This window comes from Megachile rotundata, chromosome 5 (assembly GCF_050947335.1).
Source record: "Megachile rotundata isolate GNS110a chromosome 5, iyMegRotu1, whole genome shotgun sequence".
In the NCBI taxonomy this organism is placed as follows: Eukaryota; Metazoa; Arthropoda; class Insecta; order Hymenoptera; family Megachilidae; genus Megachile; species Megachile rotundata.
Window position 1 is genome coordinate 13,998,149 of NC_134987.1, and position 23,686 is coordinate 14,021,834.

A 23,686-nucleotide genomic window follows, 5' to 3' on the forward strand; every position below is an offset into this window, starting at 1 on the left:
ACTTCAATTACAGCAACAAATATCGTAATTATACGGTTCACTTCAAATGAAACGACCTGTACAACGAAACAAGTTACCCTGGCAAATGCAGTCGTTGCAGAGAATTTTTAATGAAATATTCATACACGCGGATACTTAAAATATGAAATATGAAAGAGGAAAAGGTAGAAGAAACATTGCTTTTCTTTCTATTATATTATTCACTTTCAAACCGCATCATTCTTTCACGTTTGACTCGGAAACCGCGATACCTTTTTCATATTTCATGCTCCCAAAGAAAATTTCAGGATACGCGGCTTATAATTCTTCGCGTAAACGACGTGAAAGAAAGGATCGTGTCGAATATCAAAGGATTCGTGACAAATAGTACGATGAATTAGGAGTGCTTTCTGTCCTTTATACGACCACTCTTTCTTTCGAAATCTTGAACATAAATCTCTTCTGGTCGACTAAACGACCAGGAGAAAGGGCTTATAGGCTAAAAGATGTGTTCAGGATCCTACTTGGATAGCATCCACCACGTTTTTTATGAATATCGACGATGAAGTGCTCTGCGCTCCTCTCGACAGACGGGTTAACTTGTTCGAACAAAATATATTGTGACAAGAGTGTTATTTTTATAACGGGTTATATTTTTACGGAATAATGGAATTAGGGGTACTGGAATAAATATTTAGGACTATTTTTCATCGATAATTCGTGCTGTTTTGTAGAAGTGAAATTTGTTATTTATATGCTTCATGAAAGAAAATTATTTTTCTAATATTGCTTTGGGTTAATATTTCATTTAATTTAATATTAAATAAATATAATATTGATAATGTTTATTTGATGGCAATGAGAATTATTTTTAAGTTACATAGGGGGTTATTTTGCTTTTTTGGGAAAGTAACAAAAATAAATAATAGTAGTATGATATAGAATAATATACAGGGTGACTTAGAACTAGTGTAGGTCCCTGAAATGGGGGATAGATGACGCGATTCTGAATAATATATCTTTCTGCAAAAATGGGGTGTGAAGCTTCGTTTTTGAATTATTAAGGAAAAGCGCGGATTAATCAGAGCGTGTGGATTACGCATGCGCAGACGCGAGAGCGACAGCTTCGAGCCAATAGCTGAGTGGGCGTTCCTCGCGTTCTGATTGGTCCACTAGTTATGAGACACCCTGTATATTATATAATATAAAAATAAACAGAACTAAAACTTTTATGTAATATACAAGAAAATGGTAAATGTTCTGAGTATAAATTTTATGACTTTGAGCAATGATTATTGAAATTTTCATTCAAATATAAACTAACTAAAACACAAAGCTTACATAGAAATATCACACAATACAATTTAATATTATACTATATACATATAATACAATATAATGTTATGTAATGTGTAATACAATATTCTATTATAAAATATCATAAAATATATAATACATAATGTTATACAACATACAATGCAATATAACATAACATAATATATAATACAATATAATATTACATCATACGAGAACATAATATAATACAATACAATCAAATAAAAATAAAGAAGCTAAATAAAATAAAAATAAATAAAAAATAAAATAAAATAAAATAAATAAAAAATAGAAAATTCTTTATTTCCTCATACGTAGATAGCCGCTCACCAGTTTCCGGCAATAAAGTACAGGTCTGCTATAAACCGAAACGGACACTACAGCCCAATTTCCGCGGTCATTTAGGATCGAACAATTCTATAAAATCCAAAATTCCGTTCTCTTAAACTTCAGTGTGGCGAATGAGAAATTTCACTGCATTGCTACGTCGACCACCAATATACCTCACAAGGGTTAAGAGTACAATGCACTCCATTGTGTTTGACCCAAATTCACTCGTTCGAACGAAAGCACAAATACTGTGCTTAAAAACAATTGGACCGTGGTAATGTACACTCAAAAATATGGGGGGATTTTGTATATTATTCTTGGGAAATGTATATCTGTTAATTTACAACAGTATGAAATGTTGTTGTTGGATGTTGGGTTAATATTATTACTCTGTTGAGTAATTTCAATGAGTTAATATATTATTTTGTAATTTCATGGTTCATATTATATTCTTGTGTTAAGTAATTTTAGTTTTTGTTAAGTTTGTAAAGTTTAATGGCATTTGGTAATTCCAAAATTCACAAATTACCAACTTGCAAAATCCCAAATTTCTGAAATTCCCAACTTCCCAAATCCCAAACTTCTTAAATTCCCAACTTGCAGATTCCTGAATTTCTCAAATTCCAAATCTCAGAATTCTTAAATTCTCAAATTCCCAACTTTCCAAATCCCAAACTTCTTAAATTCCCAACTTGCAGATTCCCGAATTTCTCAAATTCCAAATCTCAGAATTCTTAAATTCTCAAATTCCCACCATTCCAAATCCCAAACTTCTGAAATTCCCAACTTGCGGATTCCCGAATTTCTCAAATTCCAAATTTCAGAATTCTCAAATTCTCAAATTCCCAACTTTCCAAATCCTAAACTTCTTAAATTCTCAACTTGCAGATTCCTGAATTTCTCAAATTCCAAATCTCAGAATTCTTGAATTCTCAAATTCCCAACTTTCAAAATCCCAAACTTCTTAAATTCCCAACTTGTAGATTCCCGAATTTCTCAAATTCCAAATCTCAGAATTTTTAAATTCTCAAATTCCCGAATTCTCAAGCTCCCAAATTCCAAATCCCAAATTCTCAAAAATCCCACTTCCCAAATCCCCCACCTGCAAACTTCCCAGCCCCACGCCTCCAAACCCAAAAGTCCCCAACTCCCCAAAATCGTGAAATCCTTGAATAACTTCCACACCATTAAATCCATAAAAGAACATAAATTCCATAGAAACCACATTAATAAATATTCTAATTAAAATTAATATTTATCGCCGTCATCCGGTTGTTTGTTTGCTAGTAAATATTCCACCCAACATGCTACAATATTCGTAGTATGCTGTTCTGATTGAGAACGTAACATGAATAAAACATCGATCGATCGAGGAAGAAAGGCAAATTTGTCAGAACTTTTCGCGGAAAACTTATTATGTTCGACAAAACTTAAAGTGGCTCGCTTTAACGTGAGAAACCTCGAAAACTTTGAAAGTTTCAAACGGTTGTTCGAGTAGTTGTTTTAACAAGGGTTTACTTGATGCTTCATGCACCGTTGAAAAATTATTAGAAAAGATACCTTTGCTTTTGTCAACTCTGTCGTTAAGAATTGAATCTTCTGGTAAACGTATTCAAACATCTCGATGTAAACAACTGTTATCCTCATTTCCATTCTATTATTTTCTTTCTGCTTTTAAATAATTTATCAGGTTATTTGGAATATGGAAAGTTAGGTTATCAACAAAGAGCAAGTTTAGTATGGAGATAATAAAGCAAGTATATTTTTCATAGTCGTTGTGAATATTTAAAAAAATTGTATATAATGGGAAAAGAATTTGTGTCTATAAATTATAAATTTTCATAATGTTATTTAAAATTGACATTAGTATAATAATAACACTTTACTGTTTTGATAATTTGATAGTCGTTAATGATTCAATTTTAATATTTTTTAAGATGAGGACACTTTATTAAATAAATATAATATGAATAAATATGCAGACATTATATTAGCTAAATATGAAATAAATAAATACATATACAGATACTATGTTATATACATATATACAAGTATATATAAGTGAAGATACTAAATACGAGGATAGTACATTAAATAAATAGTAAATATAAAGACCGTATACTTAACGAATATAAAGAAACATAGAAACACTATATTAATACCAGAACTACCAATCAAAATGACTGGTTTCAAGTTTCTCATTTTATATTACAAAATTTTATTGTCGTGATTTTATGGAAACGTCTGTCATATTTTGTTAAGGTAAAAACTAGTTCCATATGTTACTCAATGCTTTACTATTTATTTATTTCCCATTTCATTTTATTTTTCGTTCTTCGATAAACGAGCATTTAATGTCGGTCTAATGTTAAATAGGTATAAATATAAAGATAATAAATAAATTTATTTATTATTATTAACTAAATGAACAATAAATAAAGCTATACTACATACAAAAGCACCGATATTCAGTGAGTACTTAAGTCATCAAGTTTTATTTCGCCCCAGGAATGCACCCCTGTTTCACCCCCATTTCAAACTACGTCTCAATCTTTCCCAACATCTTTCTCAGTTCACCCGGTATACTAATTTTCGTGCACCTATATCTCTGCTCATCCGACCCTCGAATTAAATTACACCCCCGAGGTTGAGAGACTCGAAGCCGCAAGCAGGATAAAGACCGACCACAAGGGGGACGTGGTTTCGTTTCGTTCAATGTCGCCGTCCTTTCGTTCTTTATTCCCTTCTTTCTCGTCCTCTTCTTCTTTCTGTCGATCCACGGATAATTTGATGCCGCCTGTGAAAACGCTTCGTAGGTAGATATTTTTACGATTCCCTTTCGGCTTTCTTCTTGTGTCTTTCGAGGGGGTGAAATGAACTAACAAGTACTTGGGGCTAAACGAAAGTGTTATGTGCAATATTATATTTCTAAGGAGTTAGTGGATTTTAATTAACTGTGGAGTTAGATAATTTTTAAATATTTCGCTTTTATATTTTTGTTTATTTATTCGATTTTTTGAGGTGTGGAGTTTTAGATATTTTTAAGGGCTTTGCAATTTTGGGATTTTGGAATTATTGGAATTTTGATATTTTAAATATTTTTACGGTTTGGGCTTTGGAAGTTTGGAATTTTGGAGATTTGGAGATTTGGGAATTTGGGAATTTGGGAATTTGGGAATTTGGGAATTTGGGAATTTGGGAACTTGGGAATTTTGGAATTTTGGAATTTTGGAATTTTGGAATTTGGGAATTTGGGAATTTGGGAATTTGGGAATTTGGGAATTTGGGAATTTGGGAATTTGGGAATTTGGGAATTTGGGAATTTGGGAAGTTGGGAATTTGGGAATTTGGGAATTTGGGAAGTTGGGAAGTTGGGAATTTGGGAATTTGGGAATTAGGGAATTTGGGAATTTGGGAATTTGGGAATTCGGGAATTCGGGAATTTGGGAATTTGGGAATTTGGCAATTTGGCAATTTGGGTATTTGGGAATTTGGGAAATTGGGAAATTGGGAATTTGGGAATTTGGGAATTTGGGAAGTTGGGAATTTAGGAATTTGGGAATTTGGGAATTTGGGAATTTGGGAATTTGGGAATTTAGGAATTTGGGAATTTGGGAATTTGGGAATTTGGGAATTTGGGAATTTGGGAATTTGCAAGTTGGGAATCTGAGAATTTTCGAATTTGAAAAGTTCGACAATTAAAAATTATAAAATTTGAGAATTTGAAACCATAGAAATTCAGAAATTTAAAAACCGTGCATCGCAAATAAATAAATAAATTGCAAATTAAAAATTGGAATTTTAAAAATCTGTAAACTTATAAATCTGCAAAAAAAATATTCGTAGATTAAACTCCCAAACTTGTAAATAAATAAACAAAACAATTTTCTAAAGTCTTAAAATTTCATGTCATCCCCATACACTTCCCATCAAAAGTACCTTCATAATACCCCAATAAAAACAGTGATAAGAAAGAATATATAAAACCTTGGCGGAAAGTATGGTTGCTGTAATACGATACTTTAAGGAGGAAACGTTTTCGTTTCAATGAAATAATTCTCCATTAGGTTCGTTCACGTTTCGAATAAAACGAGGAAAAATGAAGACATTCATATTCGTTAGAAAGAAATGACGGAGCATCGTGCCTGTGGAAAATTAAGTCTCCAGAAAGAGTGTTTTACTCGTTCTCCAGATAACTTGGAAAAGAGCAACTGTATCAAAGTTTTGTGCAAGTGCAGTTAGACGATAAGGAAAGCAATCAGTATAAAACCGTTTTTCCTTTGTATAGTATTTATGACTTACAGAAGTAGCAGAGCTGTTGTCTCGGGTTAAAACCGTGAAATCTGTGTTACGCTGTTGCATAAACGTAAACATTGTGTTTTAAATGGAGAATACGAAATGAATAAGAAATTAATCTTATTATCAAAATTTAAGAATATTAAGCTTAGCAATTTTATTGGAAAGAATATTATGTATAATACTTATAATTTTAACGCTTTGAGAGGCGCCTCTTAGACGTCCTTTGATTTTATGTAATAATTTGAAATAAGCATTATTTAATTAATTTTATAATAATGCTCTGTGATGTACAGAGTGTCTCATAATTAGTGCAGGTCCCTGAAATGGGGAACAGCTGACGCGATTCTGAATAAAATTTCCCTTTGCAAAAATGGGGTTTAAAGCTCCGTTTTTGAATTATTAAGGAAAAACGTGGACCAATCAGAGCGCGTGGATTACGCATGCGCAGACGCGAGAGCGTCAGCTTCGAGCCAATAGCTGAGTGGGCGTTCCTCGCGCTCTGATTGGTCCACTAGTTGTGAGACACCCTGTATGAACATAGTGAAACAGGCAGTAGTGGAAATTACCAGTAAATAAATAACCTTGAAAAAACACATTTAATATCTTAATTAATAAGTTTTAACGTTGCTGTTTGCAAACAAACTCAAATACGAGTGCAAAGGGTTAATACCAAATTTATATTAATTTTTGGTTTCAATTTTTAATAGAAATTTTAATTAAAATTTAACAATATTGAAACATTAAAAAAATAAAAATGAATATTTTAATTAAAAATTTCTGTTTAGAGAGTTTTATTAACAATCTTTTACGAAGGAAAATAATTTTAATTAAAGTTGGAGAGCACAGAAGTTTAATGGGACAAATTTTAATTAAAATTGTAGAAGAAGAAAAAAGTAAGAATAAGTATATTAATACAAAATTTCTATTTATTACGTTATAGTTAAAATTTTGTACAGGAAATTTCACTTAAAATTTCATTAATTGAATAAATATGAAGTCTCGGTCGTGATATAATAATAAATTCTGTCTCAAAAGCAATTCTTAGTTGAAGAACACTTTAACGGATCTCTTGGGTCCATTCTAGATATATTTGGTATGTAGCAAGATATAGGGAACTGAATGTGGAGAAATTTCAGATGGTGGAAGCAGACAGCGAGGACTCTCGACACGTTCAAGTTGAGCCTTGAGATGTCTAAAACAACGGCAATGGCTTGCAAAGGTAGATAAAGAGGATCATCTGTTAGATCTGAATCAATCAGCTACAAAATTTGAAAAAAAAAAAATGAATATACAAGACGATGATTATGATCATTTATTATTTATTGACCATTTTGCAATTTTCAAAAAAGATATCAAATTTTCAAACACACAAATTCCTTTAATTTAAGAATTATAAAAATTCTAGAATATCTCAAATCTTACATATATCAATTTTTGAGTATCTAAAATTTTACATATATCAATTTTGAAAAATCCAAAATTCTAAGTCTTCATATTTTCAAATTTCCAAATTGTTAATCTCCAAATTCTTAAATTTAAAAATTTGTAAGTTTCCAAAACCTGAAAGGTCCAAATTCTAAAATTTCATATTAAATTAAATTTTAATAATAATCTGTTATTATTTTGGTAATGACAGAGTGTCTCTACAAGAAAAATTAAGAACACATTTTCTAAAGATTGAAGGATTCTATATCCTCAGATCCTGTCACAGCATCATTATTTACAGCTTATCGTCGAAGCTACAGAGATTGCGAGTGTCATTATCATAAAACCATTAATATTGGGTAACAAAACATCGAAGAAGTTAACATCTGTTCTCACAATCTTAAAGTCGTTCGTATTCATCCTTCGAATCTCACGGTTGGTATATAATGTACAGTTACCTTCGAACGCTTGTACATGAGGTGTCGATATCAGTTCACCCACTTTATGGGTTGTTACTGTGGATATCAACTACTTCTTTTTATCTACGTTCAATATCTGGAAATCGTCGATGTCGTAGTCGCAATCTAAGGGTCATTGCTATAGGTTATATCAACTATCTAACTGTCGATATTATGTGACTTTAAGAAACTATTGTGTGTGTTACTGTACATTACTCTTTTATGATTGGTGTTACTGATATTTTTTATCTTTCTATAATTAGTCGATATTTTCGCGTTTTCTTATAGGTGTATGCTTTGTAGTTGATATGTGTTGAGTTTTCTTATAATTAGTTGATATTTTTGAATTTTATGACTAGATGATATTTTTAAGTTCTCTTACAATTTGATGATAGAACGTTTCGTCCTGCTAGAGGACTCGTCAGTTAGGTTAGATTTGGACGCGGAGCTCGTTGAGTACTAGCGAGAAAGTTAAGTCTCAATGCGCCGTCTAGCGGCGAAGATAGGAGTGAAACCACCACAATGTTATTACAACTACTTATAGTAAATACTACTATTAGTCCTTACCAATGTTATAATTACATTGCAATTACATTCTAATTATATCTTATTACATTAGTAAATAGTGTAGCAATTTTGTAGTACGTGTAAAGGGACCTGATTCAAAAAATAGAATTGTACCACAATTTCCTATAAATTTTTTATTAACCCGTCAAACGATCGTGTTAATCTTTGTACCAATTTTATTTCTGCTTTATAATTCATGACAGTCGATAAGATTTCGAATGCAACTCTAGATTAAATATATTTATTATACATTATTGAAAATGTGAATAGATATTGTTTAATATTCCATGTAATTTCATTAATACGGTATTAATATTCTATGTTATATTGAATTACAATATATAGGAGTTTAAACACAGTTCTTTTATAATATGAACATTTTCAAAGCTACAAATACTAAATTAAAAAATTTACAATTAATAAATTAGCAAGTTTAAATAGTTGAAAATTTAGAAATTGTTTAATTTCGAATATACAGGATTTTTAATTAAAAGAATTCTAACACAAAAATTTTCAAATAAGAAAATTGATTACTTCTCCCTTTTATGATCACCATTACCACTACCTTTCCCTTCTTTTCTACCTTTCTCAATTACTTACGTTACATTCTCAATAATATAAAAATACATAAAAGCTCTGTATGACTTCAGTGAACTGTAAAAGGAGCACAATTATGGAACGCTAATACTTTCCCAGAAACTTGCTCGCAACATTAAAAGTTCACAGAGATCGTATCCAAAAGTGAAGAAATCACGCGATTCCTTTGAAGACTCATTTCAAACATCCAATCAGCTTTTCATTCTTCCGTGTTCTCGGTTTAAACGTTGAACTCGGTTGAAACGTGAAGTACTTTTTTACGATTATTCTTTGTTTTAACAAAAGCTAACATATACATATGGGCAAAAGCGTTTTAATAATTTTTGTGATTGTCGAACGTAGAGAGGCTCCTAGGACTATGTATTCAAACTGCATATGTTTTTTTGTTCGTTTGTACAAGGCTACAAGCCGCAGTTTTGGGGTTTTTGATTTGTTATTTTTTGGAGTAGGTTCGTGGGACAACCTAAATTTGCTGTATTTGAATTTTAGAATTTAGGGATTTGGGAATTTAGAGACCTGGGGATTTAGGAATTTGGAAATTTAGGGATTTGGGGATTTAGGAATTTGGGAATTTAGAGATTTGGAAGTTTGGAAATTTGGGAATTTAGAGATTTGGGAATTTAGGGATTTGGGAATTTAGGGATTTGGGAATTTAGGGATTTGGGAATTTAGGGATTTGGGAATTTAGGGATTTGGGAATTTAGGGATTTGGGAATTTAGGGATTTGGGAATTTAGGGATTTGGGAATTTAGGGATTTGAGAATTTAGGGATTTGGGAAATTAGAGATTTGGAAATTTGGAAAATGGGAAGTTGAGAAATTCGGAAGATGAGAAATTCGGAAATTGGTAATTGGGAAATTGGAGAATGACGGAATTGGGAAGTGTGGGAATTAGGGAATGTGGGAATTGGGGAACGTGGGAATTGGAGAATGTGAGAATTGGGGAATGTGGAAATTGGGAAATTTGAGAATTTAGGAATTTGGGAATTTAGTGATTTGGTAACTTAGGGATTTAGAACTTTGAGGAATTGGAAATTTGGTGATTTGGAAATGAAGAATATTGAAAACCTTGAAATTTTCAGAATTTGAAAATTGGAAATTTATAAATCTCCTTAAAAATTAGAAAATTAAAGTGCACTTGAAATTTGATTTCTACAACCGGAAAGCACTGCGATACGCTGCGTAATACATGCAGAGACTGCAGGGAGGAGAGATGCACTTTGACGAAGCGTCGAATGAAATAATGAGCGCGACAAGCGCCAAGAATTTCGCTCATTTCGATTTCTGTCCATTATTTCAGAGCCAAGGAAAACGAGCGCATTGCGAATTTGGATTGAAAACTCGAAAAGCTTGGAAATTCACCTTGAAAATTATTTAAACTGCGGTGGTATAGTTGGCCAACGAGCATTACGTTTTCTTCGACGTTTTTAAGCATATGTGTGTGTATGTGTATGTAGGGTATTAGGTTAGGTAAGAAATACTCTGTGAATAAATGTTAAATTTGTTAAATTGTTATATTGTTAAATTTGAATAAATAACTTATTTTATATTTAACGAAACTCGACGCAATTTTACTTTTTGTGATAATTAATTTTCTTCATCAAGAATTAATTATGGTACCGTGTCAAAGTGTTGAAAATGTATAATATTATTACATTTCTATATTAACATACATTTTTTTAACTTTACATTTCTTTTTTAGCTTCTGTTTATTCTCAGTGTCTTAGTTTGTAATTTTTGTAATATACTTTTCGACATAATATTTTTTTTTCTGAAATTTTCATAAAACTTGTATTTTATCATTGCGCGTCCTCAAAACATTACAAATGTGTGATATTATATTTTTTTTTCTGAAATATATATAAAATTTGATTTTTATCATTGCGCCTTCTCAAAACATTACAAATCTTCAACATAATATTTCTTTTCTAAGATATTAATAAAATTTGTATTTCATCACTGCTTCTTCTCAAAAACAATACAAATATGCACTATTATATTTTTCTTCAAAAAAAGAAACATTAAATTTGCACTTAAAATTGCATCTTTTTAAAATATTTCAAATGACACTACATCTTTCTCAAACATTTAAACCAAACTTTTACCAAATTATAAAAACGGCGGAACAAGAGGTTAAAGGTTTACCGTAAACACAAGAACGAAAGTTCAAACAGCAAAACTCAAAGCATTTTCTTGTTTTCGAATGGTTGAGCACTGCAAGCTCCTAAAAGTTTATTGAGCCGTAAAACAAAATTCTATGCCGGATTAACAGGCGTGGTTTGCGTTTGCCGTGTATGTCGGTGCCATAAGCTTTGTGCGTATCGTACAATCCACAATTTCCGCGGGCAAAGAACGCAAATGCATCCAACTATTCTTCCGTCGACGGTTTCAGTTTGAACGAGCCTTTGCATATCTTCCATCTTCAACGCTATCGATCCGTCAGACCACGAAACGCTATACTTAAGCATGCAGGTTACTAAATTACACTACCGCGAGAGCAGCGAGCGCCGGATAAATGATCGATGATGGAATGGAGAGATGTGGACTTCGCGCCGTCACCAAATTTTATAATTCTCGAATTTTTAATTTCCTATTTTCCCAATTTTCCATTTTCTCAATTTTTAAATTTTTCAATATTTAAATGTACTATTTTCCCAATTTTCCAATTTCCCAATTTCCCAATTTCCCAATTTCTCAATTTCCCAATTTCCCAATTTCCCAATTACCAATTTCCCAATTCCCACATACCCCAATTCCCACGTTCCCCAATTCCCACATTCCCCAATTCCTACATTCCCCAATTCCCACATTCCCCAATTCCCACATTCCCCAATTCCCACATTCCCCAATTCCCACATTCCCCAATTCCCACATTCCCCAATTCCCACATTCCCCAATTCCCACATTCCCCAATTCCCACGTTCCCCAATTCCCACATTCCCCAACTCTCAAATTTCCCAATCCTCACATTCTCCAATTCCCACATTCCCCAATTCCCATATTTCCCAATTCCGACATTCTCCAATTTCCTAATTTCCCAATTTCCCAATTACCAATTTCTCAACTTCCCATTTTCCAAATTTCCAAATCTTTAAATTTCCAAATTCCTAAATCCCCAAATTCCTAAATTCTCAAATTTCCAAATCCTTAAAATTCCAAATCCCTAAATTCCCAAATCCCTAAATTCCCAAATCCCTAAATCCTCAAATCCCTATATTCCCAAATCCCTAAATCCCCAAATCCCTAAATCCCCAAATCCCTAAATCCCCAAATTCCCAAGTCCTCAAATCCCTAAATCCCCAAATTCCTAAATTCTCAAATTTCATTTTCCATTTCTCCAAACTAAGAATTTTCCATAAAACAAAGTTTTAATTAAAATGTATTATAATTCTGGTACATTCATAAACCTTCATATTCTCTTCAATCTATTACTTTGGTATCATTTGTAAGTCTTCATCAAAACGCGTCACAATACGGTCGATAAGAAATGTTCCTCCAATAATGAGTATAATAAAAATTAATAAGGTTTCTATCTCCAGGAAACGGTAATTATTGTGTCGGTTTGAATTGCAAATTGTAATGAGGTTCGCTCTTCATCGAACTGTGATCGATTTCAAATTATCTCGCTCTCGTTGATGCCTCACTGATCAATTATTAGAGAAAAACGCTTCAATGATACAGACATTTACGTGAATACTTAATCGAGCTTCGCTTGGACATTTTTTATTATTATAACGTTAATGAGCTTTGGAAAGGTACGAGACTCGTTTTTCTGGGAACAGTTCTGTGAAATATTGGATTGCTCAATTTTATTCTTGTAACTAACACTTCAAGGACCTAAATTATTTTTAGTTTCAAGTTTAAAATTTTATAATTTCAAGATGCTTAAATTCTGCAGTTTCAAATTCCCAAAATCTTACAATTTCAAGGTTTAAAAATTCTACAATTTCAAGGTTTTATAATTCTACAAATTCAAAGTCTTGAAATTCTACAATTTCAAGGTCCAAGCTTCTACAATTTTAAGACCTCAAAGCTCTACGATTTTAGTCCTGAAATAGTAAAATAAGAAATTCAAAGTTTGAAAATTTCAATCACTTCTAAATTTCAAAGCTTCGCCAACATTCAACTTTTAAATCCGCAAATTTCTAAACCTCCAAAATTCTAAAACCCTAATATTCCAAATCCTCCCACTAAAATTCTTCGACCGAAAACTTCCTCGATCACTAACCATAACCTCAAATTATTTCTATCCTCCCTAAAATGTGGACTTTTTCAATAAATCTTGTCGGATGACTAATAACCTTAATGGGCAATCGCCATCGCAGGTTTTGCAAGTAAATCGCTCATTTCATCTGCAGTGAGGTAATGGATTCCATGATCTCGAGGAACGTCTTGCAAGAAAATATGGAAATTGAATCGCGATTCGGTTCGCGAATATCGTATCGGCTTGATCTGCCAGTTTCCTATGCAGAAGGTTACAAACGATGCTGATATTTATCGTCGTTTCGGGTTAAAATATATTGCTGATCAACGTTGCTGTACAAAAATTGCGCAGAATTAAGTAGACCTTATTCTTCGTTTAATGTTCGGCACAGCCGTAAAATTTTATTGCCCTGACACATAAAATCGCAATATTCGTATCTTTAGTACACCACTGGCTGAATTGGATCGAGTAGCTTTTCTGAAATCTTTTACGAAATCTGTTATTTTAATTTTTTTTTGTTTTTGGATGGTGTAGTATGCTGTAGAAAAAAAAAAATATATATACATGTATGTTATTGAATATAAATATATGAAATTAAATATAGAAACTGTGGTACAAATTTTAGATGTTATTTTTGGTGATCACCATTTTGAATTTTTATATAGTTAACAGAAGGGTATTAATTTTTATATGATTAACATTGTGTTAATTTAAAATCTGGTTATTTCTTAATTTTACATTTAATAGTTTTAATTGTGATTTCATACTAAATCTCAGCTTTATACATATACATATAAATTATTTAATGTTTCATTTTTCTTTACACTAATTTATATGTCAGGTGCGTCACAATATGGCGTCAGTCAGAACTAATGACTCACAGCTGCAATATAGAAACAGATAAAAGTTGTAATATTATGTCAATTTTGTATTCTTATGTAGTTTGTAATTCTTGGCAATGCAAGTTATAATTGTACTCAAACTCCAAATTGAAGTGCATTAAAAATTTGAGTAAAGTTCGTCACATTTGAACTGTGAGGTCACGTGTCAGATTCGTCACAATATGGCTTAACTCTTCCACAGTGAAGTAAAATTATAAATCTTGGTTCAAACAATATTTAGTTGTTAGATAATCTAGATAAAGAAATGCCTAGGTTCATTCTTCAGTTAGAATAATTTTAGAAAACAGAAGAAGCAAATAATTTTGTTATAGACTTATAATTAGATATCTTTGGTAAACTAAACAGTTTGAACGCCTTACCTTGCCACTGATTGTCACCAATACACTAATGTAATAAATTAGTATTACCACCAATACATTAATGTAATTAATACATGCACCATGTAGATGCAATAAGTAACGAAATTAATGCAAAAATATGGAAATAATAACAGTAAAACAATGTGAAACCGTAATGTTCAGTAACTGAATATTCGAATGCAATTTCTTGAATTAACCTCAAAGCTGCAGCAGGTATTTCAAGCTCTCCGCGATGCTGAAGGTATTATAGTAATCCGTAGATAAACTCTGGAATATCCTAAACTACACACCAATTTCCATTTCAATCATTGATCCATGATAGGACAGTTTTTGTGAACAGAGTCGATAATTTAATTTTCGTATATTCTTCTTCTTACGTTCTTAAAATTCTTTTCAACCTTATTACATTTCTTCGGAGATTATCTACAAGTAGTCGGGAAAAGGTGGAACTTTTTTAATTAAAAAAAAGATGTCTTCTGTTACTAAACGTTCTGGTTAACTATCGAAATACCTATGCTTATTTGAATTGTTAAATTTCTGAATTTAAGCATAGAAGATAACAAAATTTGAGAATTTTTAATTTTCTGAATTTGAATATACGGAAGATGAGGAATTAAAAAATTTAAAAACTCATATTTTACGTCAATCAGAAATAACACTATGTAATACACAGAGGAGGGCCATATAGTGAAACTAACGCTCTATAATGTATAAGAAGCTGTAAAATCTATAATGTCTTTCTGACACAGAAGATGTAAATATTAAAAAATTTTTAATTGTCTGAATTTGAACATAGAAAGTCCCGAAGATGAAGTAAATATTTGAAAATTTATATTGTAAAAGTGTACGTCAATCAGAGATAAAACTATACAGAAAGGAGGGTCATATAGTGAGACGAACGCTCTATAATCTATAACTTGCAATACAATATATGTGTAATGTCTTATTCACAATCGAAATTAAACGAGGCAAAACTCTGTTTACGCTTCTGTTTACAAAACAGAACGTTGTTACGTCACCTCGAGTTAAACTTTAGTCACCGACTACAAAGTGATCGCTACATTTCATAGACTGTTTTGTGTTCGTTCCAACAAATCTAGACAAGAATAATACTTATTATTTCCACCGATTGCACCTCGCAAATGTATCTAAATTTAAATGACATTTGAAATGAAATATTGCAATGTGGCCTACCAATCTGCCTACACTTGTATTTACTTCACAGTTGATCGAGCTGCTAAATCATTACAATAAACAATTAACAATATCTGTAGTACATTGTGACATTACTATTTCATTTAATAAATTTCTAATGGAAGGGTCTATAAGAAGAGGGAGAATATTAAATACCATTTTACTTCCTCAAGAAGCAAAAATTTATTTTTCAAGGTTTCTTTCATAGCTTCTCAAATATAATATTATTGTTCGTTTGATTTTATATCGTTTGTCAATTTTCATTACAATTTAAATCCTTTTCTTACATCTCTCATAGGTACCTCAACTTTTTTGTAACTACTGTACATTTTACAGAAATTTAATTTACAATGTCACAGTCAGTGATGAATCACACATGTAGCCATATGTGAGAACTGTCGTATGTTAAAATTAAACCTGAAATTTCTCCGTTGTTTTTTTTGACGATCTTTCAATAAAAGGATAAGTTATTAACTCTAGATTTATATATCTTCACTTATATTCAAATCAAAATTAAACTACAAAACTACATATGTAAATAATAGATAATAGGTAAACTAGCTTATGTTACTAAAGCGATGTATAGGGATTGAGGTTTGATGCATTGCTTCGAAAGTAATAAATTTCCACCATAGTTAATTTAATCTTATTCATCACATACATAACACTGTATTAACTACTTAAAAAGTACCTATCTAAAATTCTCGCATTAAATCGAAACACGAGCGGGATCTTCCGAGTGCAAAGGTGTCAATAAATTATTCAGGTAGCTCTCCGTCGACAGTAGATCCAAATCGAAAGCGAAAAGTTCGATCGACTTTTATCTTAATCCAGAAGTTTTAAACGTTGCTAAGCAATTTATATTCTGCGAATGTTTCCGGAGCTCCAGATTTCTCAGATTTCCCCTCGAGCCTTTTACCTACTTGTTCTCGCCCCGTCGTTCTGAACTCCATTCATTCATTGGATTCCTACATTGATTTCAGTATGATTGCGTTGCTATATTCGAATCTGAATTTATGTGGTGATATAAAACATACTGCGGGTATTAGTTCTGGCTATGTTCGATCACGTTCAAATTTAACGCTAGATTTACGGCCGTTTGATGACCAATGGGTTTGCAGTTTGAATTGAAGTGGTTAGAGCATTTGAAACTTTAATCTTTTGCAGTTTAGTGAATTTTTAGATCTCGGAAGAATGAACTGTGGAAATGTGAGATTTTGAAGTTGTGAATTTATGAAGTTTTTTTTCCTAATGAAATAGGAATGTTTTTGCGGGTTTTGAAATTCTGAAATTTTCAGATTTTGGAATCTCAGAAAATTTACAGAATTTCAAAAATTTTGTACGTTTCTCAAATATAAAAATTTTGAACTTTTAAATGGTCTTAAATTCTCAAATTTCGGAATTCTAAACTTCTCAAGCCCTCAAATTTCAAAATTTTTTGCTTCTCAAATTTTTCGAATTCTCAAAGCTTTCTAATTTCTCAAATTTCTTAAATTCTCAAAACTCTCAAATTTCTCAAATTCTCAAACCTCTCAAATTTCTAAAAACTCTTAAATTTCTCAAATTTCTCAAATTTCTTAAATTCTCAAAACTCTCAAATTTCTCAAATTCTCAAAACTCTCAAATTTTTTAAATTCTCAAGACTCAAATTTCTTAAATTCTCAAAACTCTCAAATTTCTCAAACTCTCAAATTTCTCAAATTTCTCAAATTCTCAAAACTCTCAAATTTCTTAAATTCTCAAAACTCTCAAATTCCTTAAATTCTCAGAACTCTCAAATTTCTCAAATTTTTGAAACCCTGAAATTTCAAAATTTTGAACGTCTCAAATTCCTCAAATTTTCCAATCTCAAAATTCCCCTTTTCCAAATTTCCCAAATTCTCAGATCTGAAAGTCTCAACTTCCCATATTTCTCAAATTCTCCTCTCTCAAAATCCTAAACTTCTAAAATTTCTCAAATCTTCTCTCAAAATCCTAACCCTCCCAAATTTTGCAAATTCTCAACTCCAATCTCTCTCTCAATTCCCATCATCCACCAACCTTTATATACCCATCTCCCTACATTTCCATGAAAAAGCACCTAATTCCACCAAAACTCCACTGTCCATCTAAAAGATTCCATATGCAAATCATATGTATATTCCTTTTGCTTTGAACCTTCAGTTCAGAACATCCGTCTAATTTTAAAAAAATGTCCGAATTCCGTTTCATCGAAAGTATATTTGGTTAATAGCGATGTTCGAGACCAAACAGTTAAACGTACACCAAGCATCGTAATTATTATTCCTGATACGACTCGAAAGCGTTTCCCTTTCGATTCCCGTCCGGAACGGATGGAAGCTTTCACGGATTGGCTTTTGCCGACTCGTTCCGTGGCACGCTTGCGCGGCTTTCAAGGCGAGCTTTTGAGCTTTCGAGTCGCACCGCGAGCCGAGACACGTGGAGTCGTCTATTCCTTCGTCGAGCAACTTTCGCGTTTCCGTATCCGCGCCAAACAATCTCCCGAACGTCTCAGTGATCCCGTGATTCGTCGGGAATCAACGATCATGTGATTCGATACCGTCGATATCTGATTCGATGTCGTCGATCGATTGGTGAATTTAAAACGATGAAAGCGATCGTTGGAAAATCGTGAGTGTTTAATTGGTGCAAGGGATACGAATTTGTGCAGTCAAATTGTGCTCTTTTCATCCGGTATCTCTTTTCACGCTTCGTCGACCATTTTACTTGGTTAAATCTTCTGCATTGTTGTGCATCGAGGCAACGGTGATCCAAGAGCTGCTTATCGAAGTAGTGTAAATATTAGTGAGAATTAACCACTTGGAATTTTGATGGTAGAATAAAAATCAGATATTTCATGCTTTCGAGTTTCATCTAATTGCGAGCGGGAAAATGTAGGTCGGAAATGTCCCTTTAACAGATGCGTATACAATACTGCTCTTATCGAATTTTTTGAAAGTTGGGACATGTAGGGTGAAACTATCGGATTTTTCTTGCTGTGCTTTTATTCGGAAATACTTCTTTTGGATGCCGATTTATCTTGTTGGAGGATTTCGGTTGTAGATGTAATTTAATTTTGGGCAACTGAGATTTATTTGTGGTTTAATTTTTGAAATTTATGTATTAATGTTGTAGCGATTGAAATTTAATTTTGGAATCCACAAAGGTTTATTTGGGATTTTGTTATTTTTGTATGCAGTGTTGTAGCAGTGAAATTTAATTTAATTTGAAACCAATAAAGATTTGTTTGTTTTAATTGCTAAGTTCGGTGTATTCGGTATTGTAGCAATAATTGAAATTTAATTTTAGAGTCAACTGAGATTTATTTGTGATTTTATTATTTTCGATGAATTCAATTTTGTTGCAGTAAAATTTAATTTAATTTGACTGAAATTTAATTTGAAATCAATAAAGCTTTATTTGTTTTAATTGCTAAGTTCGGTGTATACAGTATTGTAGCAACAATTGAAATTTAATTTTAGAGGCAACTGAGATTTATTTGTGATTTTATTATTTTTGTATTCAATGTTGTAGCAGTGAAATTTAATTTAATTTGACTGAAATTTAATTTAAAATCAATAAAGATTTATTTGTTTTAATTGCTAAATTCGTTGAGTGTTATAGCAATAAATGAAATTTAATTTTGGAGCAACGAACTTGTATTTTAATTATTGAATTCAATGCATTTCCATTATTGCAATCAATAATACAAATTATATTTTCCTTAAAACCAGTATGTTTCACTTCGTGATCTTAGTTTAGTGTTAGATTGCACTTGTATAAATTTTCTAGATCAGGGTCAAGATTGACCCAGATCAAGGATTGTTTTGTAGTCTGGATCATGTTCAAGGATTAGTTTCTTTCATAATGTATTAAATTTCTATGAAATTTGTGGAGTTTCATTGGAGATGAGGAATGATATATGAATTTATTCGGGTTATTTATTTACTTGTGATTTTTGTGATATATGGGGTTGGCAATTATGAAAGTGATGTAATTAGTATGATCTACATTTGGAGGTATTTAAAAATACAGGTGCTACTGTGAAACAAAATAGTTTTATAAAATTTCGTGTTCTGCATTTAAATGTCAAGATGCAATTTTTAAATTTTTGAATAAGTTACGCCATTTCTGGAATTTAATTAATAGTACTAATTGATTACTAGTATTTAACTAACAGTTTTAATTAGTGACTCGTTGCTAATAGAATTTAATTAGTATTAATTGAGTAATACTATCTAAGTGTCCTAACTGTTTACTAGTATTTAATTAACAATTTTAATTGACGATTGATATCTAACAAAATTTAATTAGTATCAATCGATTACTAATGTCTAATAACACCTAATAATCCTAATTAATTATTGATGTATTATCATTGATATATCCGATCACACACATCTAACAAAGTATAATTAAAAATCCTAATCAGTCATCTCCAATAACCAAGCACAATAAATTTCACAAAGACACAAGATTTAAAAACAAGGCAGAAATATACGTGTTTATTTATTTATGTCACACCTGCGTTGCTTAATTAATTCTAATTAATAGTTCACTTTAATAACGAAATTTATAAGCTCCGATATTTTAAGGATTTTAAAATATTCGTAATGAATTTGCGGAATGTTAGCAGTCGTTGGCCGTTAATGAGACACAGCTTTATACAAGAATGATAGCAATTTATTGAATGAAACTGATGTTATTCGTGCACAAACTTGTGATTCATAAATGGAAAGTTCCTTGATATAGTGCTTTCAATTTTAACACGTTTAATGCAGCCATTTTGACAATGTTTTATGATCACAGAGATGATTACAGATACAGAGGTTCATTTGCATTGATAAGCAATTTAAATGATTTTTGTGAAAACATTTCTTAAAACATTTTGTAAATCTATTCCTATTTTTCTACGTGAATATTACGAATTTTCTTGATGAAACTGACAGTATAATTATATTGTTATTTGATTTCATTCTATAAATGTATTTTTTAGAGATTTATTTATGAATTTCAAAAGATGTATTTGCAAACCTAAAAACATTTATTTACGACACTTTTAAACATTTATTTTATAAACAGTTATTTACAGCACCTTCAAACATTTATTCACGACCTTTCAACACAATTATTTATTTTTATTTTTAAATATTTACTCCCTTTCATGTAAAATTTACAGAAGAACCACAGTAAAACAAAGTGACAAGGCAAATAAAATACAGCTGCGTAAAATACGAAATTTTCGATGAAAGTTCGTCTCCATTCCTCCAAACAAATACAACAACACAAATTAATACCACACCTGCAAATTCTCCCAATAACGTATACAAACTTTATCATCACATAATTTCATTTATTATCATATAATTTATCCTCTTATATCACTGAAATAAACGGAGATAAAATTGATACGTCACCTATTTCAAAGTTATATATTAAACACAAACATTCATCACGCCCACCATTCGACCATTTTTATGTCCGATATTAACATCGAAAGTGCACTTTATTAGGGCACCGCACATTCGCCACGGGTCATTTTTCATTGCGAAAGCCCGATGCATACGGGTCAAGCTTTAATTTAACAATTTCCCCGAAAAAACAATGTACGGAAAATTGTTAGGTCGAAATTCGTTTTGTTTCTCGTTCGAATGTCACGGTTTACAGGCGCGAATTTATACTTTTCGTTGGCGAATTTCGACGGTGGTCGGTAAATCAGTCGCGGAAACAACGAGCTCGTTTCACGCGCGAATTTCCACGGAAATCGCGATTCGTCGATTGAAAATCTAGTATTTCGAGGGTTGAACCACCGGTGATATAATTCGAGTGTACAGCGTTCCGTTTCCGCTAAATCGTGATTGCCTTCTTGCTTGTCGCTGGAAATTTCATTTAGCCGGCCGCTAGATCCTCTCGGGTAAGGCACGAACGAAATTAAATGGGTAACAGTCGCGTTAATTTGACGATCGTAAACGAGAGAGGCAAATGAAACCTTCCGATAAGTAATTTTCCTCCTGATTCCAATCACATTCTTTCGGCCAGGATCCAAACACGGCTTTTAATACCGTCACTACGTGACTACGTAGCTACAAGTATTTCATTCGAAAGGTTCCCTCGTTCTTTCCTTCTTTTTGCTAATTAAATGGGCGTGGAAACTCCTGAACGATCATTCGCGATAGAAATCGAACAACTTTGGGGAATTCGTCTCCTTTTGTCCATGTTAACCAATGGGTTTCGTGATGTCTTATGGTTCAGATAAATATATTCGCGAAGAACACTTTCAGTACAAAATTATTTTACTTCATATATTTTAGCACAAATATACTGTAATTAATATTATTAGTATTAACGAGTTTTTATATATTTAATTTCGAAAGGGAATTCTGTTTAGCATCTTTCAGGTTATGTTTTGGGTTATTGAAGGTTGATGTTTTAGAAGGTGTCATAACAAATCATTTTTATTCATATACAAATATTGTATATTAGTTCTTAAATAAATAAAAAAACTTGATTTCGAAAAGTAATACAGTCCTTCGTCTTCGAGGTTATGTTTTGTGGGTCACTGAAGGTTGACTGCATCTTTCAGAAGACGTCGTGTCAAATCATTTTTATTCATACACAAATATTGTACATTAGTTCTTAAATAAATAATAAAACTTGATTTCGAAAAGTAATAGTCTTTCGTCTTCGAGGTTATGTTTTGTGGGTCATTAAAGGTTGACTGCATTTTTTAAAAGACGTCGTGTCAAATGATTTTTATTCATACACAAATATTGTGTATTGGTTCTTAAATAAATGATAATATTTGATTTCGAAAGGGAATACAGTTTTTCGTCTTTGAGGTTATGTTTTGTAGGTCATTGAAGGTTGACTGCATCTTTCAAAAGACGTCATAATAAAGCATTTTTATTCATATACAAGTATTGTATATTAACTTCTAAATAAATGATAATATTTCATTTCGAAAGGAAATACAGTTTTTCGTCTTTGAGGTAATGTTTTGTGGGTCATTGAAGGTTAACTGCATTTTTTAAAAGACGTCATAACAAATCATTTTTATTACTGTATAAATATAGTGTACTAGCTTTTACATAAATTAAAATATCTGACTTCGGAAGGAATTCAGTGTTTCGAGGTTATGTTTTGTGAATGGTTGAAGGTCGACTGCATGTTCTAAAGGATCTCGTAACAAATCATTTTTTATTCGAATTGTGTATTAACAAATTTTCAAAGGAGTGAAAAATATGAGGCTTCTAAAAGAAATTTAGTAGCTCATCTTGAAAGAGACTTTAAGGTTATGGTATACAGGTCATTAAAAATTGGCAGTGCAACTTTTGAAAGAGTGGATGTAAATAAAGAACTTGAAACGTATTTTAAAAACTATAAAAATAATCTTTATATAGAATAAAATACTATGAGATTCTTATATACTTTCAAATGTAAAATAACCAATTTCACAATTACCATTAAGAAATATATTTATCTCGCATAATTACAATTTTTCGTATCAATGATTCCAAATTTGCAAAATATTATTTGCTATTATATAAACTGTTTTTATAAAACATTGTATCTAAAAGAATATTCCATTGATTAATATTCTTGTTATTAATTTCCTGGAATATCCAATAACAATTTCAGCGAACATGTTACAATTTCTCTGAACAAAAAACATTTGCCTCTTGTTATTTTCGTGCTGCCATTGTTTGCAGAACTTCAAAAACACAGCTTTAATTAAAAGTATCCTTTCAAATAATTTGAAAACAATTTTGTAGTGACCTTCGTTAAAAGTTTTAACCTCTTTCAATAGCAATTTGTGTTATATCATTTAACGAAATAATATTGCAATTATTTGCAAAATAAAGCACTTTTCTAATGAAAAATATTTTTTTAAATAATTAGACAAAAATTTTGCAAGGTATCTTCGACTTTATAATTTCTTTTAACAAAATGTGGCTGTAAAATCTTGCAAGTGATAACAAAAAATAGAAACAGTTTATTTAATAAAATCCAAGAACTTGAAAATATTTCACCATTTAGT

At 31.4% G+C, this 23,686-nt stretch overlaps 1 protein-coding gene across 5 annotated transcripts in view; it reads left to right on the forward strand.

Moving 5' to 3' along the window:
- The window catches only part of LOC100881927 (dual specificity calcium/calmodulin-dependent 3',5'-cyclic nucleotide phosphodiesterase 1), a 245,801-nt gene that overhangs the window by 50,482 nt on the left and 171,633 nt on the right, over positions 1 to 23,686 (forward strand). The window contains exon 1 of one of the 5 annotated variants that reach the window (XM_076532282.1): positions 18,085 to 18,342. The exons of 2 other annotated variants lie outside the window; for them this stretch is intronic. The gene's annotated coding sequence lies outside the window, so the exon portion shown is untranslated. 2 more of the 5 variants (XM_076532281.1, XM_076532283.1) reach the window with 2 other exon arrangements.